The sequence below is a fragment of the Monodelphis domestica genome, chromosome 8 (assembly GCF_027887165.1).
Source record: "Monodelphis domestica isolate mMonDom1 chromosome 8, mMonDom1.pri, whole genome shotgun sequence".
NCBI lineage: Eukaryota > Metazoa > Chordata > Mammalia > Didelphimorphia > Didelphidae > Monodelphis > Monodelphis domestica.
In genome coordinates this window covers 35,761,419-35,775,917 of record NC_077234.1, presented here as the reverse complement: position 1 = coordinate 35,775,917, position 14,499 = coordinate 35,761,419, and the positions used below count along the sequence as shown (strand labels likewise).

General features: G+C 40.5%; 1 protein-coding gene across 12 annotated transcripts in view; it reads right to left on the bottom strand.

Moving 5' to 3' along the window:
* The window catches only part of NLGN1 (neuroligin 1), a 1,017,320-nt gene that overhangs the window by 801,072 nt on the left and 201,749 nt on the right, over positions 1–14,499 (bottom strand). For 2 of the 12 annotated variants that reach the window (XM_056806782.1, XM_056806785.1), the window contains exon 1: positions 3,174–3,961. The exons of 6 other annotated variants lie outside the window; for them this stretch is intronic. The gene's annotated coding sequence lies outside the window, so the exon portion shown is untranslated. Of the gene's footprint in view, positions 1–3,173; positions 3,962–14,499 lie in introns of those variants that run through there. 4 more of the 12 variants (XM_056806786.1, XM_056806793.1, XM_056806788.1 and 1 more) reach the window with 2 other exon arrangements.

The window sequence follows — 14,499 nt, the reverse complement described above, 5'->3', positions numbered from 1 at the left end:
TAGTCTGGAATCTTGTTCTCTAGATTTTACTCCCTTTCCTCATATGCTGGGAAAATGCAAGTATAAAGTTAATAGCATTTCCCCCTTGACAACAATCAGTATTACTTAACCATTGCAAATGCATCTTTCAGCTGGTCCTCTGGTTTCAACAATCCTATGGCACATGCTGGCATATGAATCAGTGATTATGAAATATGTAAATTCATTTAAAAATTAGCCCTTTCCCCACGTTGAAATCCTCCAGTTACTTTCACATCCATTTACAAGCCTCCTCCACCTTCTCCTCCTCCTCCTCCTCCCTTACTGTCTTAAAATCCCCATCTTTAAAAGGCTGCCTCACCTCCAACAAAATAGTCCCAAGCATGTCCACTTGGGCCAAGGTGCTAAATATTAAGAGCCATATTCTCTGCAAGCCTGAACAGGAGAAAGCCTGAATCACCTGCCATCCAATCTCTTTGTTCATCTGTCTCAGAGAGTCTTGTCACTGGCCTTCTCTGGACTCTGCACTAGCTGCCTGCCTTGATTCAGTTAAACTGCTGGAAGGAGATGTGAAGTGTTAACTGCACTGGTTAGTGCAGTTAGTAGGATTAGGTATGCCAAGGCACATCATCATCGCCTCTCTGCTAGTTACACTCTGCATGTAATCCACGTGACACCCAGTTCAGTGGAATAAAGACAATGCCTGTCCTCTCAGATACCTATTTAGGGAGAAAAATGTTCATTAAGATTCTTTCTATTGCTAGCATTTTATTGAGCCTCTAAAATCTGAAAAAGCAAGAAAATTGTAACTTGTTCCACCTGAATAGCTCTTGTCAGTCTACTTAGCTTCTTTAAAAAATAAAAGGGGGGAATAAATGGGGTAAAACAGAAAAAAGAATGAAAAAAGAAAAACCTGACTTGGTGAAATCTTTTTTTCAGAATTGGAAGAGCCTTAGAAAAATCTACAAGGAAAGTTTGGGGAGCCCAACCACAGCGCTCCTCCTCCGATCTATGCCCAAATTGGACAAAACACTTGCCATGTCCTGAGGAAGCAATCCCACATGAAGGATTTGGAATGACATTGATGAGTGGGCTTTCACTGCACATACATGAGAATGTAGCTGCCTTGAGTGCCAGGACCACAGAGGCATCTATGCATTTCCGATAGTCAGGAAGCAGGACCCCTGAATAATATTTGCTATTTCTCTTAGAAAAAGTACTGAACACTGCAAGTACTGTATTCCACATTTGCAAAGGAAAAAAAAGAAGTCTAACTCCATATCTTCTTTGTGCTTTTTCCTTTTTGAGAGTTCAACATTAAATTAGCCCTTTTCAAGGAAAAGCCAAAAAAATAACGATGCTACAAAGGGTCAGAGAGAAAGGGGGGGGGGTGTTATTATTAGCTTATCCACTATAACAAGAATGTCCCCACATGGAGCTCAATATTTCTATTAAACAAATCAGCTATATCAACGTGATGGCACTGAAGGCATATGAGATCCCAAAATGGTTGGGGATGCTCTGTGTGCTTTTCCTAATTCCAAGGTAACTTCTAGCTGTAACTCTAAATCATCTGGCTGACTCATTTTAATTATACCTGCTGGAAGCTCATCATCCTTTCCCAGGGGAAGAAGAAATGTTAGGGGGAAACTGCAAGGAAAGAAGGAAACGAAGAAATGGGATTTGAAGGTCCTGGATTCAACTGCAAGAACGTGTCTGGGAAAACACGGGGATGCATCTCGCCATCAGGAAAGGAAGCCTAGCAAGTGGCCAGGCAATGGACTGATGCTTCAGAAATGCAGCCGCCTGCCTGCCTGCCTGCCTGCCTGCCTGCCTGCCCGCCTGCCTGCCCGCCCGCCCGCCTGCCTGCCCGCCCGCCCGCCTGCCTGCCTGCCTGCCCGCCCGCCCGCCTGCCTGCCTGCCTGCCTGCCTGCCTGCCTGCCTGCCTTGCCTGCCTGGTGCACTCTAGCTACAATCGCTGGGGCTCTGAGAAAGAGGGAGAAGAGAGAGGAGACAGGGAGAGGGAAAGTGGGGGGAAGAGGGAAAGAAGGAGAAGGGAGAGCAAGAAAAGGCAGAAAGAGGGAGGGAGGAAGAGTAAAGGGAAAAGGGGGGACGGGCGAAACTGCAGAGTCTACAGATTTAACTCAAGGAAAGTTACCTATGACTGTGATATTGACAGTCCTACCAGGGAAGAGGGGGGCTTAAAAGAAAATCTGAGCGTCCAGTTGACCGCTTCTCAGGTTTCTAGATGCAGTGACCCTGAAACACTTGCTCTACTGTGCTTGTATGAGTGTGTCTGGATTTGTGTGTGTTTGTGCGTGAGCAAGTAGCCCAGCCTTTCTTCACACACACACACACACACACACACACACACACACACACAGCCCCCCTCCCAGCAAAATCTCCCCCTCACCCCCAAGCAGCAGCAGCACTGGGAGCATCAGGGATATCTATTCTGTTTCTCTCTCTCTCTCTCTCTCTCTCTCTCTCTCTCTCTCTCTCTCTCTCTCTCTCTCTCTCTCTCTCTCTCTCTCTCTCTCTCTTTCTCTCCCTCTCTCTCTCCTTCTCCCTCTCCCTCTCTCCCTCTCCCTCTTTCTCCCTCTCTCTTTCCCTCCCTTTCTCCCTCCCTCTCCCTCTCTCTCTTCCTCCCTCTCTCTCTCTCTCTTTTTTTTTTTTTTTTTTTTGTGTGGCGTGCATGAAGCTGCTCCTAGGCACCACCGTCACTGTCTCCTCCCGGGAAGTTCCCCCGCGGAGGCAAGCAAGCAGCCTGGCCGGCTGAAGGGAGCTCCCCCTGAACCAGGGCTTAGGAACCTAAACTTGGGAGCCCCTCTCCCCCGGGGAAGAGGGGGTGCTGCCGGAGGCCGCGCCCCCGTCACCCACCCTGGCTGGCTCCATCAGGGCCAGAGCGCTGAGACTACAACAGAACTCCTTCCCTTGCACACCCCCTTCCTCCTGACCACCCCCGCAGCAGTTTTGGGGTTCGATCCCTCTCTGGTCCCCCATTCCCAAAAAAGGAACCCCTGGCGGCGGCACCTGCAGCGAGATGCACCTGCAGACCCGGCAGCTGGCCAACCCGCCCCTTCCCCAATAAAGAACCCCCCACTCGGGCTAGAATCCCCCAGCCCCAGCTCTCGGAGTGAGCAGCCCCCCACCCCGGGCCCCCAGCCCCGGCCGGCGAGAAGCAAAGTCTTTACCAGTTCAGGAGGCGTTTGCAGTGGCGGCCCCGCGGCGCTCCTGGCTCCGGCGTTCCAGGCGTTATTGGGGCTGGAGCAGCTGCAACCCGGGGCTCCTCTCTCCTTCTCTCTCCCCCCCCCCCAACCCCCCTCCCTGACTGTCTCTCTCTCTCTCTCTGTATGTCTCTGTGTGTGGGTCTCTCCCTCCCTCAATCTCTCTCGCTCTCTCCTCCCCCCTCTCTAAGTCACCCCAGACACTTCCCAAACCTAGCGATCGTGCTATTCCCCCCTCCAGTTGCACCAGCGATCCCCAGGGCTGCGACCCCCCAGGCTGCTTCATGGAAAGCCGAGCATCCGGCGAGCCCCAGACGCGGTCCAGCCCCGCGCTACTTCTCGGCCGCTGCAATCAGATAATCCTGCTAATCCAATCGATTTATCTCGATGGGAAATTGACCTCCAAAACGAAGCCCCCCTGGGCTGAGGCTAGCCACTGGAGGGATCCCCGAGCTTGGTGGCGGGGGAACGAAGGGGCTCGGGGTCGCTTTGGGGGTGACGAGGCTAAAAAAATCTTTTTGGATTCTGGGTGCACCGCTCGCAAAAAAATGCCGAGGACCCTGGTTTTCCCCTAATATAGGTTTCAACTCCAAATTGGTGCTGGATGAAAAATGGTACAAAGATACCCCTAGTGGCGATAAACTAGACTGCATCCATTGCACTTTTTTTTCTTTTTTCCCCCTTTCCCCCGAAGATAGTCTTCTGCTCTCATAGTTAAATATTAAGAAGGATGACCCAAGATTAATTCGAATAGCTTGTCTAGTGTAGAAGCTGAGGGCTGAAGAGATGACTTTTTTTCCCTTTATCTTTTTCTCCTTTACTGTCCTTTTCAATTCTATATTTCCCAGTAACCTCCCTCTCCTCCCTTCCTCCAGAATTCTTCCTCTAGTGGTGTTTCCAAGATGCCAGTTTAGGATGAAGCTGGGATTTCAAAGCAAACATCTTTGTTTCTAGAATATGAAGTCAGAGCAAGCCAGTCCAAACTAGTGGTCACAGCCTTTGGAATACAAGTTTTTGGTAGAAGCAGGACTCTAGGCTGCCATTGGACCCTGAATTTTTAACAGACTTCTTTTCATTTTCAAATCTTGACAGTAATTGAGCACAACAAGCAAGATGGTGACTCCCAATAGCCCAGAACCAGAGGGCAGAGTCTAAAGGTGATCATGAATCTTGCAAAATTTTATCTGGCAATCCTGGAATTGAAGCATCCCTAGATTCCAGTCAGGCTTTTGTAGAGAACTCTCTAGCCAAGATCAATGAATTAGGGGTAGGATGGGAGGAGCACATACTCATAAAGTTGGCCACACTCAGATAAATGGCAGCTGCGAGAATCCCAAGACTTCTTTAGACAGGGATAATCACGGATCCTCCCTGGTTACGTAATTTAACTCTAATAGCACAAAGAGAAGATAACAACAGCTGACATTTAGAAAGTCTTTTTTCCATTTACAAAGTTCCTGACACAAATTGCAAGATCTGATCTTTGCAACTATGCTATGATAGGCCAAGGAGTTATTGTTATGAATATCATTATTACTATTGTTTTCATCATTTTATAGATTTAAAAAATGAGAGGAAAAGAAGTTGTAATTTTTCCCTGAGGACATGACCAGAGTGTCAGTACTCAGCCTTAGGTCTTCTTATAAGTAATTCCAGGATCTGAAAGAGGGAAAGCAGAATAATGTAGGAGAGAAGCTATTAGACTGGGAAAGCCAAAAGTCTTGTCCTCGTAATGCCATTGGGTGGCTGTGAGACCATCAAGAAGTTACTCAAAATATTTGTGCCTCCTATAAAAGGAAGAGATTGAACTAACTCATCTTCTAGATCTCTTCCTATGAAGAATCACTTAACCTCCCTGAGCCTCAGTTCCTTCAACTATATAAAAAGGATAATAATACTTTTAGTACTCACTTCACCTCACAGGAGTCTGAGAGCATCAAATAAGATATTATATCTTGCCAACCCTTAACATACTATATTGGGTAAGGCAACTTTTTGTTGATTATTAGCATTTTTCATTTTTGATCCAGATCTATCATTTACAGCATCACAACACTACAGTTGGATGCAACCTCAGAGGCCATACATTCCTTCATTTTGCAGATGAGGAAACTGAGTCAAGACAGATCATATCATTTGCCCAAGATTATGCAGGTAGTAAAGTTGGAAGGCTAGATTGACTCTAGACACTGCTTTTTCCCCCCTAATTTGTGATATCTTCAATGCTGAAAACTCCCAGTGAGGAAATCTCCTCCACAATGAATATGATCAAACCTTATACAATTTTTAGTCTACAAGAGGGCTTTGGGAACTGAGAGAATACACACCTGTATGTGTCAGAGGGAGGACTTGAACTCAGATCTTCTTGACCCCAAGGCTGAATTCTTGATTTACTATTCTACAATGTCTTTCATCTTCCTCCTCCTTATCATCATTTTTATCTAAATCTTCTCATATTTTTAGTGTAGTTTAGATAAAAAATAGTGCTATAACAAGTTATTATCCTGCTATTATTCCTAAGATTTAACATTCTGTGGATTTTATATAAGTGGATAAAATAACTTCTTTAAAGCTGAATCAAAGTATTGGAATGTGATATAAGCTTATTATTATAATTACTATTATCATTTTAATTGTTAATTAAAAGAAAATACAGTAAGGCATATAAGGCTTGAATTCTTGACCTCGGATCTGTAAGAATGTTTTTTCTATATCTTAATAACTGTATTCCAACTGTTTTCTTTGTAATCTATGTATTTTATTTTAATCATTCAAAAGCGTGATTCTAAGAAGTGATCCAAAGGCTTTATCAGCCTCTCAAAAGAGTCTGTGATTCAGAAAAAATACGAATTCTTGCCATGAAAGATTAGAATTCTAATTTGTGTGTGTGCACACTCATATGTATGAGTATTCACAGCAACTTCTATTCCATGAACACCTGTTAAGTGTTCACTCTCTGCCCGATACTGGGGTAGACACTGGAGATTCACACACAAAAATAAATTAGAGTCCCTGTACTCTAGGAGTTTACATTCTAGGTTATATCCCAGCACTGGCTATGAAGTGGATTTATGTGGAAAAGGGAAAGAAGGAGTAACTTTAAACAGGAAACTGAAATGAAATCACTTAGAATAATCAGATTAAAAGTGAAACTATAACACTGAAGGAAACTCAAAACCATTACAAATAAATGCAGGTGGATATTCCAGAGGCATCAAAGAATAGTGGAAAGAGAAATGGATTTGAAGTCAGAAGTCCCAAGACCAACTGTCATCCTTCTTGCTTCCTAACTACTTGTATGACCTCAGGTTTATCTCTTAACCTCCATGGCCCCCCAGCATCCTTATCTGTAAAATGAGAGACTTGGACACTAAGGGTCCCTTTCGATTGTAGATCTCTGTTCAATGAGTCTAGGACAAGATGATTTCTGGTGTCCCTTCCAGCTCTAAATCCTAAAATTTTATTCAAAGCAACAGGGCCTGATAATCTACAACCTAAGGGAGTTACAGAATCAGGAGATGTTATTGCAGTCAGCAGTCATTATATTTTAGAACTCACAAAAGATAGGAGAAGTAATAAAGCATTAGAATCATAAAAATCATAGAATTTCAGGGCTGGAAGAGACATTAAAAATCATCTGGTCCAGTCCTCTTATTTTAAAGATGAGGGAGGAAAACAAAGAGGTTAACTAAAGGGGAAGGACATTGACAGAAACCAGGGTGAGGGTTCTACCAAGCAGCCTGTGGGACATTTATCCTGGACAAAGAAAGACTGGGTGGGGGGAAGTGGACTGTCATCAGTCTTCAAATAGTCAATGCATTCACCTGTAGAAGAGTGGTTGGACTTGTTTTACCTCAGATAACAGCACTGAGTCAACCAGAAATGGGTGGAACTTGGTGGGAGGCAGACTTAAACTCAAGAAAAGAGATGACCCAAGAATTAAAAACTATGCAAAAGTGAAATGGGACACTCCATGAGTGTCTAGGGGTCTTCGAGAACAATCTGGATAACTGGTATGCTTTGAATTATATTTGCATGTATATGTGCATATATATAGCTGCATTCCTTCCAACTCTTGTGATACTGTGTCATGTCTACAATCACACAGGCAAATAGTAGAAGAATCCAGAATAGAATCCAGGTCTCCAGGCACCAAAATCTAGTGTTCCCTTCACAACACCAAAAGTTATTAAATGGGGAGGGATGGAAAATGTAGGTAGAAGGAAAATGAACATAATGCTTTCTAGGAAAAGTTATCAAAAATGTATATACAAACATTTGCAAGTGCATGCCACTGAGAGATGACTAGCATATATTTCACATAAGAATTTAGTAAACGCTTTGGGTTTTTACAGTAATATATGAAATACAGAAGAAAGAAGTAGATAGATTCTCTGGATTCTCATGAGGTTTTCATTTATATTTTTCATGGCCATCTGAAAAGAAGAGACAATATTCTACAAATATGCATCTGTCTGTTTAAAAGATTGTCCATTTCAGAGAAAAAATTTTCAGAATGAACAATAGATATAATAATAATATTCCAACCTTCCAATTGACCTCTGATCTTATCTATAGAAGGATTTCTTCCAACAAGGGAGATCTCAATCCACCCATGCCTGTCTATCCTGGGTAACTCTTGTCCAGTGCTCCCCTGAGTTCATCTAATATTAGAACCTTTTTTAGTATACCTGTAGAGCCCTCTAGCAGTCTACTTGCCAGCCTTTACCCTTGCCATAGAGCCAAACCATTTTCTCTTCCTATCATACGTTTCCTGGGTAACAAATTTTATTCCTATTCTCCTTTGGAGTTCCAAACTGGTTATACATTACAGTCTGCTCACACCCTCCATCCCTACTCTTTTGCTTTTTATATGACATTCATTTTCAATTATGGGAAGAATTATTGGGTTTCGTGTATCATAGCCATACAACATTGGTAAAAATGTTCTTGTTGTTTTTAAAGAGAGGTCTTTGTTCTTGGGAGAAACTTGGGGTCATTAAAGCAGCTCTGAAATTTCCTGGAGGCAATCCAGCCCATTCTCATTTTAAATCTTGTCCCCAACTCATGGTCCATTTGTACTGTCTATCCCAGACATAAATACTAATGAGCAAGTCTTTAATTGCATGTCACAATTTGGGCAATAAATATGCTTCATCCAATTGGTCTTTCTTGAAGGGAGAGTAAAAACAAGCCAATTCCCCACTATAACTGACATCTGTATGATGCTTTCATATCCACTTAATATTTTAGGTATACTAACACATTTGATCCTCACAAAAACCATGTGAAGTGGGTACTAGGATTATTCTGGCTCCCTTTTTAGAGATGAAGAATTTGAGCCTCAGGTAGGAAAAGTGATTTGCTAGAGGTCATGGAGCTTTTGAGAATCTGAGATAGGATTAAGGATTCAAACCTAGATCTTTGTGAATTCAAGCCCAGTGTTCAAACTCACGATGGATGCTATGAAGAGAAAACATGAAGACCTATTTCTTCTGGTTTTAATTCTGTCTCACCTTTTCTCCTATGCCACACTGAAGGAACTGGCAGCCAGAAAAGAGTAAGAATAAAGAACGAATAACTGTCTCTAATTATCTGAAAGCTTATCACAAGGAGGGTACAGGCCAGGTTTTTGACATTTCTACATCTCATTTTTGACATGTTTTCCCCATATTATCCCTTTGCTAATTAATGTTACAAATGGATGTTGGAGATGACTAGGTCAAATCAATCAAATTAGGTCTAATTTGGAAACATTTTAAGATCTGGTGTAGAAATTGGAATAGTATGTCTTCTTAGGGGAAGAATTAAGATATAAATAGTGATAATGGAGATTTCTACATTATTCTGAGGGAAAATATTCTTTAAAAACGTTGAAATTTTCCCTTGGTATAATATACTTTGAAGTGCCAAGGACTTGAACCAAAATGAATAAGGAAAGCATTCACATGCTTATTATGTGCCAAGCTTTGTGTTAATCCAATCAAACTAGTTTTATGAAAATAAGAGAAATTATTTGGGTATATGTGTTTGTTTATAATTGCATATGTGTGTATATACAACTGTATGTATGCATATGCAAAGAGAGTGAGAAAGAAGAGGAAGGAGAGAGGCCATGAGGGAAAGGGAGAGGGAAGGAAGGAAGGAGAGAGGAGAAAAGGAAGGAGAGAAAAAGAAAGGGAAAGGAAGAGAGAGAGAGAGAGAGAGAGAGAGAGAGAGAGAGAGAGAGAGAGAGACAGAGACAGAGACAGAGACAGAGACAGAGACAGAGAGACAGAGACAGAGAAAGACAGAAAGGGAGGGAGGGATATGTGGCCACATTACAAAGGCAGCTGTTTATGAAGATATTTTTCCTACGGGGATGAATTCACTCACAATCCTGCTTAATTAGGGAAGACGACTTGAAGCACTTGCCTGGCACTGAATATTGCAGGTATGTCTTGGGAGAGCACACCTGCTTTGATGCTAAATTTACCAGATGAGTCTTGATATTTCCACCTCAAACACTCTCAAGAACTGGTAATGGAAACCAAGTAAGTAGTAATAGGAGCCTGAGTATCTGGGGAATGCGCCCATCTCATCAAGAAATGAGGTCTATAAGATGCTGAAAGAACATCTCACAGTTCATGAAGAAGGAAATAATTCAAAGTGAAAAATCAAACTCATTTTTTCTCTCTTTGAATGTACTTAATTATTTTTCCAATATCAGTCATGACATAGTAACAATAAATCAATAAGTGCTTTTTAAGCACCTACTACATGCCAAATGCCTAGGCACTGGGAATTGACAATAGTGAAAGTCTCTGCTCTCAAGAAATTTATATTCTATATATTTATTAAATATTTGATATATGGTAGGCACTAAGGCAAGTGTTAAGGATTCACAGACAAAGAATGAAGAATTCTTGCCCTCAAGGATCTTTTATTCTAATGGGGATCAATAACAATGGGAATGCCCAATGGCTATACTGGTAGCTAGTAATGGAAAGGAAGGAAAGCTTCCAATTGGTTGGGTCATCCTCAATAGAGGATTTACAGGAATATATGGAGAGGAAAAGCAGTTACATAGAGATATAAATTGGGTTGTCTACAGCTAGGACTTGTACAATGAGTCACTACATACTAAAAGTTCACTGTTGCATTGATCGATTAAATTATAGTAACAATTTGGAATTCCTATTGATTTCAAGAGTAGCTCTGACACCACTTCTACTTTTATTTAATTGACATAATTATGAAAGCTTTAAAATTTGGAACATTTAACATCTCTGATACTTTGATAGGCTATCATTTAAAATCTATACTCTCCTTTCATAGTTTCATTAGCCATTTTTAATCCAGTCCACATTTTGTACACCCTATAAAACAGAGATTATATAATGGATATTTCTAGGGATCAATCTTTCACCTCAAAAATAGAACCTTCTTAAATCTTGTTATTGAGTCCTTCAACTGCCTTTGCTACTCTTCATCCTATTATGATTGCTTAAAATTTACGTTCACATGCCCTAAAATGAATTAAGATTGATAATATCTATTATTTTCTTTTTAATCCCTGGTAATATATTGAAATTTTAACTTCATGATCATTCCTTTGAAACTTCATTTTATTCTATCTGTGCATGTTTTCTCCATAACGGTCGCTCACCTATTTAAGTTTTGTTTCCTTTATTATCAATTGAACCCACATGCATTTCCTAAGAACCTACTATGAGACTGAAAGGATGCTTTATTCTGGGAATGCAAAGATAAAAATCAAAAAGTACTTATCCTCCTGGGGGGCAGCTGGGTAGCTCAGTGGATTGAGAGCCAGGCCAGGATTCAAATCTGGCCTCAGCCACTTCCCAGTGACCCTGGGCAAGTCACTTGACCCCCATTTCCTAGCCCTTACCACTCTTCTGCCTTGGAGCCAATACACAGTATTGACTCCAAGACGGAAGGTAAAGGTTTAAAAAAAAAAGTACTTATCCTCAATTCTGTTCTACCTCTTTCTGTTCTCTCTCTGTGTGCTCAACTATCAAATGTTATTTTACAATTCCAGGTCAGTCTGTGAGAGTTTTGCCATCAGTTATAAAATTATGCTGTTCAATCAAGAAATGTAAATATATAAAATTTAATACTTGTTAGAATCAAATATTATTGCTTATTTACAAATGTATACTCTAAACTCTCTCTTTAAGAGTTCTGGCTCTCGTGTTGGGAGATCCAGATTTGAATACTGAACCACACGGTTGGGTGACTGTGGATAAGACACTTTTACACTTTAAGGTTTTTCACCTCTAAAATGGGCATAATAATAATAATACCTGCACTAAGAATTCCATAGGGGGATGTAAGAAAAAGTATTTTTCAATTTTTAATCACAATGTTAATGTAAGTTTACCTTATCTGGGAATTTTTGACAAGATGATACAATTAAAAATAAACACTTGGGTATTCCACTTACAGTGTTGGATTTATCGTTTGGGATATCTCAGTTGTTTTGTAAAAAACTTATTTCCATGATTTTCTAAAGATGAAACAATGAAAGACTTTCTTTTAGAAAAGAGTAAGAGACTGTTCTGCTTATGTATGAACAAAAATATATAGTTGAGGAGGGGGAGGCATTCAATTTATGGATCATTTATAAATACTAATGTATGCAGAGGACTATGCATAATGCCAACATGTGAGCATGGTCCACGAATAGCCTCAAGGTATTTGTAATGGGAGGATGTGTAGCAGACATGATTATCCTAATTCAAAAATGAGAGTTATGGCACAAATCATCCAGAATTACAGACAGCCTTGAAATCAGACGCATATGCTATTGAAAAGTTAATTCGTGTCCTTATAGATAAACAAGAGGATCCATGGTTTTCTGAAAACTTCCAATACCTTAAGCAAAATAAAGAAGCCTGTTGCAAAGACCAAATATAGAGAAGCTCCAAAGTCATTTGCTTTCCTCCATCCTGAGCCTGGCTCAAGTTAATGCCACTGCCAACCAGCCAAAGCCAGAGCTAAACAGAACTAACCTTTCTCTACAATTTTGATTACTCCTTCCCTGGAGGTAGAGACAATTAATATTTTGCAGCAAACAGATAGAACCTTCCTTAAATCTCCCTCTTTTCTGGCTCCTGTTACACTGGAAGGAAATATGACAATAACTTCAATGAGGAAATTATTTGATTCAAAGAGTTATTGTTTTATTCTCTGTTGACCCTCCCCCCCTCCCAAAAAAAGGTAAGGCAAAATGTACCATAGAGGAACCAGTAGGAGGATTTTCTGCTTTAGATACTAAAAAACCTGGAGGCTGTAGAGATTTTACCTGCATTCATTCATTCATTAATTCAACAAATGTGTATTTAGATTTTAGTGTATACACTAGGCAATAAATATTGCTAAAATTAACAGTTAGAATTTCGATTCACCAAAAACTTTATCTACATTAGCTAGGAAGGTAGGTTTTAATACTATCCCCACTTCACAGATGAGGAAACTAAGGGAGGAGATGACTTCTTCAGTGGCACACAGCTAGCAATTGCTGGAGGCAAGATTCAAATCCAGATCTATCTGACCCCAAGGTCTGTGTTCTAACCCATATGATACCTGGCCATAAGATGTAACTTGCATGAAATTCACTCCAGTGTCTCCCATCTGTTAATGATCTGATCAAGAAGATTGATGAGGGCATGGAAAGAAATCATTAACTATGCTTCAGAGACTGTGCAGTGGGCTATCCAGGCATTCCTTATTTCATTGAGTTTTGCAGATATTGCTGATTTTTTTTTTTTACAAATTGAAGATTTGTGGCAACCCTGCATTGAGCAGGTCTGTAGGCACCCTTTTCCCCATATGTACATGCTCACATCCTATCTCTGTGTCCCATTGTGGTAATCCCCACAAAATGTTAAACCTTTACATTATGATTATATTTGTTCCTATGATTTGTGATCAGTGATCTTTGATGTTGCTGGTGTGATTGTTGAGGAGCACCAAAAACTACACCCATATAAGGTGGGGAACTTGATTGATAAATGTTGTGTGTTCGGAATGCTCCACCACTAGCTGTCCTCTCTCTCCCTCTCTTCTGGCTTCCCCATTCCCTGAGACAGAACAATATTGAAATTAGGTCAATAAATAACCCTTCAATGGCCTCTAAGTGTTCACGTGAAAGGAAGACTCAATTGATATGGCAAACTTCATTGCTGTCTTATTTTAAGAAATTGCCAGAGCTGCCTCTATCTTCAGCAACCACCACCCCATCAGTCAGCAGCAATCAATATGGAGGCAAGACCCTCCACCAGCAAAAAGATTATGACTCGCTGAAGACTCAGAGGATGGTTAGCATTTTTTTACCAATAAAGTATTTGTAATTAAGGCATGTGCATTGTTTTTTTTAGACTTTAGACTGTTTTTTTAGACAATAATACTATTGCACACTTGATAGAATACAGTATATTCTTATATGCACTGGGAAACCAAAAAATTCATGTGACTAGCTTTATTGCTATTCACTTAATTGAAGTGGTCTGGAACCAACCTGCAATATATCTAAGATATACCCATAGCTCCCTTCACTGCAGCTCAATCTGGTCACATAATCCTGTCGTAGGCATTTGACTCATGCCTTAATGTTTTAGAGTTTTGTTTTGTTTAGGGGGAGTTGGTTCTTCTTGCATCTTTAACATTTTCCAACCATTGCACTTTTCCCTAAAATACTATTGCATTCAATATTTTTAAAAAGAACATAGGGAACAAAATGGCACCCAAAAGTATGGGAATTAAAATGACAACGAATCCAAGATATATATATATATATGTGTGTGTGTGTGTGTGTGTGTGTGTGTGTGTGTGTGTGTGTGTGTGTGTAAATTACATCTACATTAATTATCTATTCTCTATATTAATTATATATTTTAATTACATTAATATATATAATTTGTGTGTGAGTGTGTGTGCAGGTAGAATGGTTGAAGGAACTGAGGATGTTTAGACAGGAAAATAATTTTGCATGGGAGGAATGCTTTCTCTCCCCAGATCCCCAGAGTAGAATGAAAGCTCTCTGGGGACAGGGACAATTGTTAAGAATCTGATAGTGTTAGGCTTCTAATCTGCTCTTCATAAATTCTTTTTTAACCCAGTGGTAGAATAATGGTTGTCCAAATATTAGAATAATTGAGAAGCAGAAGAGAGATTCAGTTTATACTGTGCAGTGTTAGAGGACAAATCCATGACCAATGGGTAGAAGTTACAAGTAGGAAGATTTGGATCAGTATGAGAAAGAATTTTCTAGCTAACAATAATAACAACA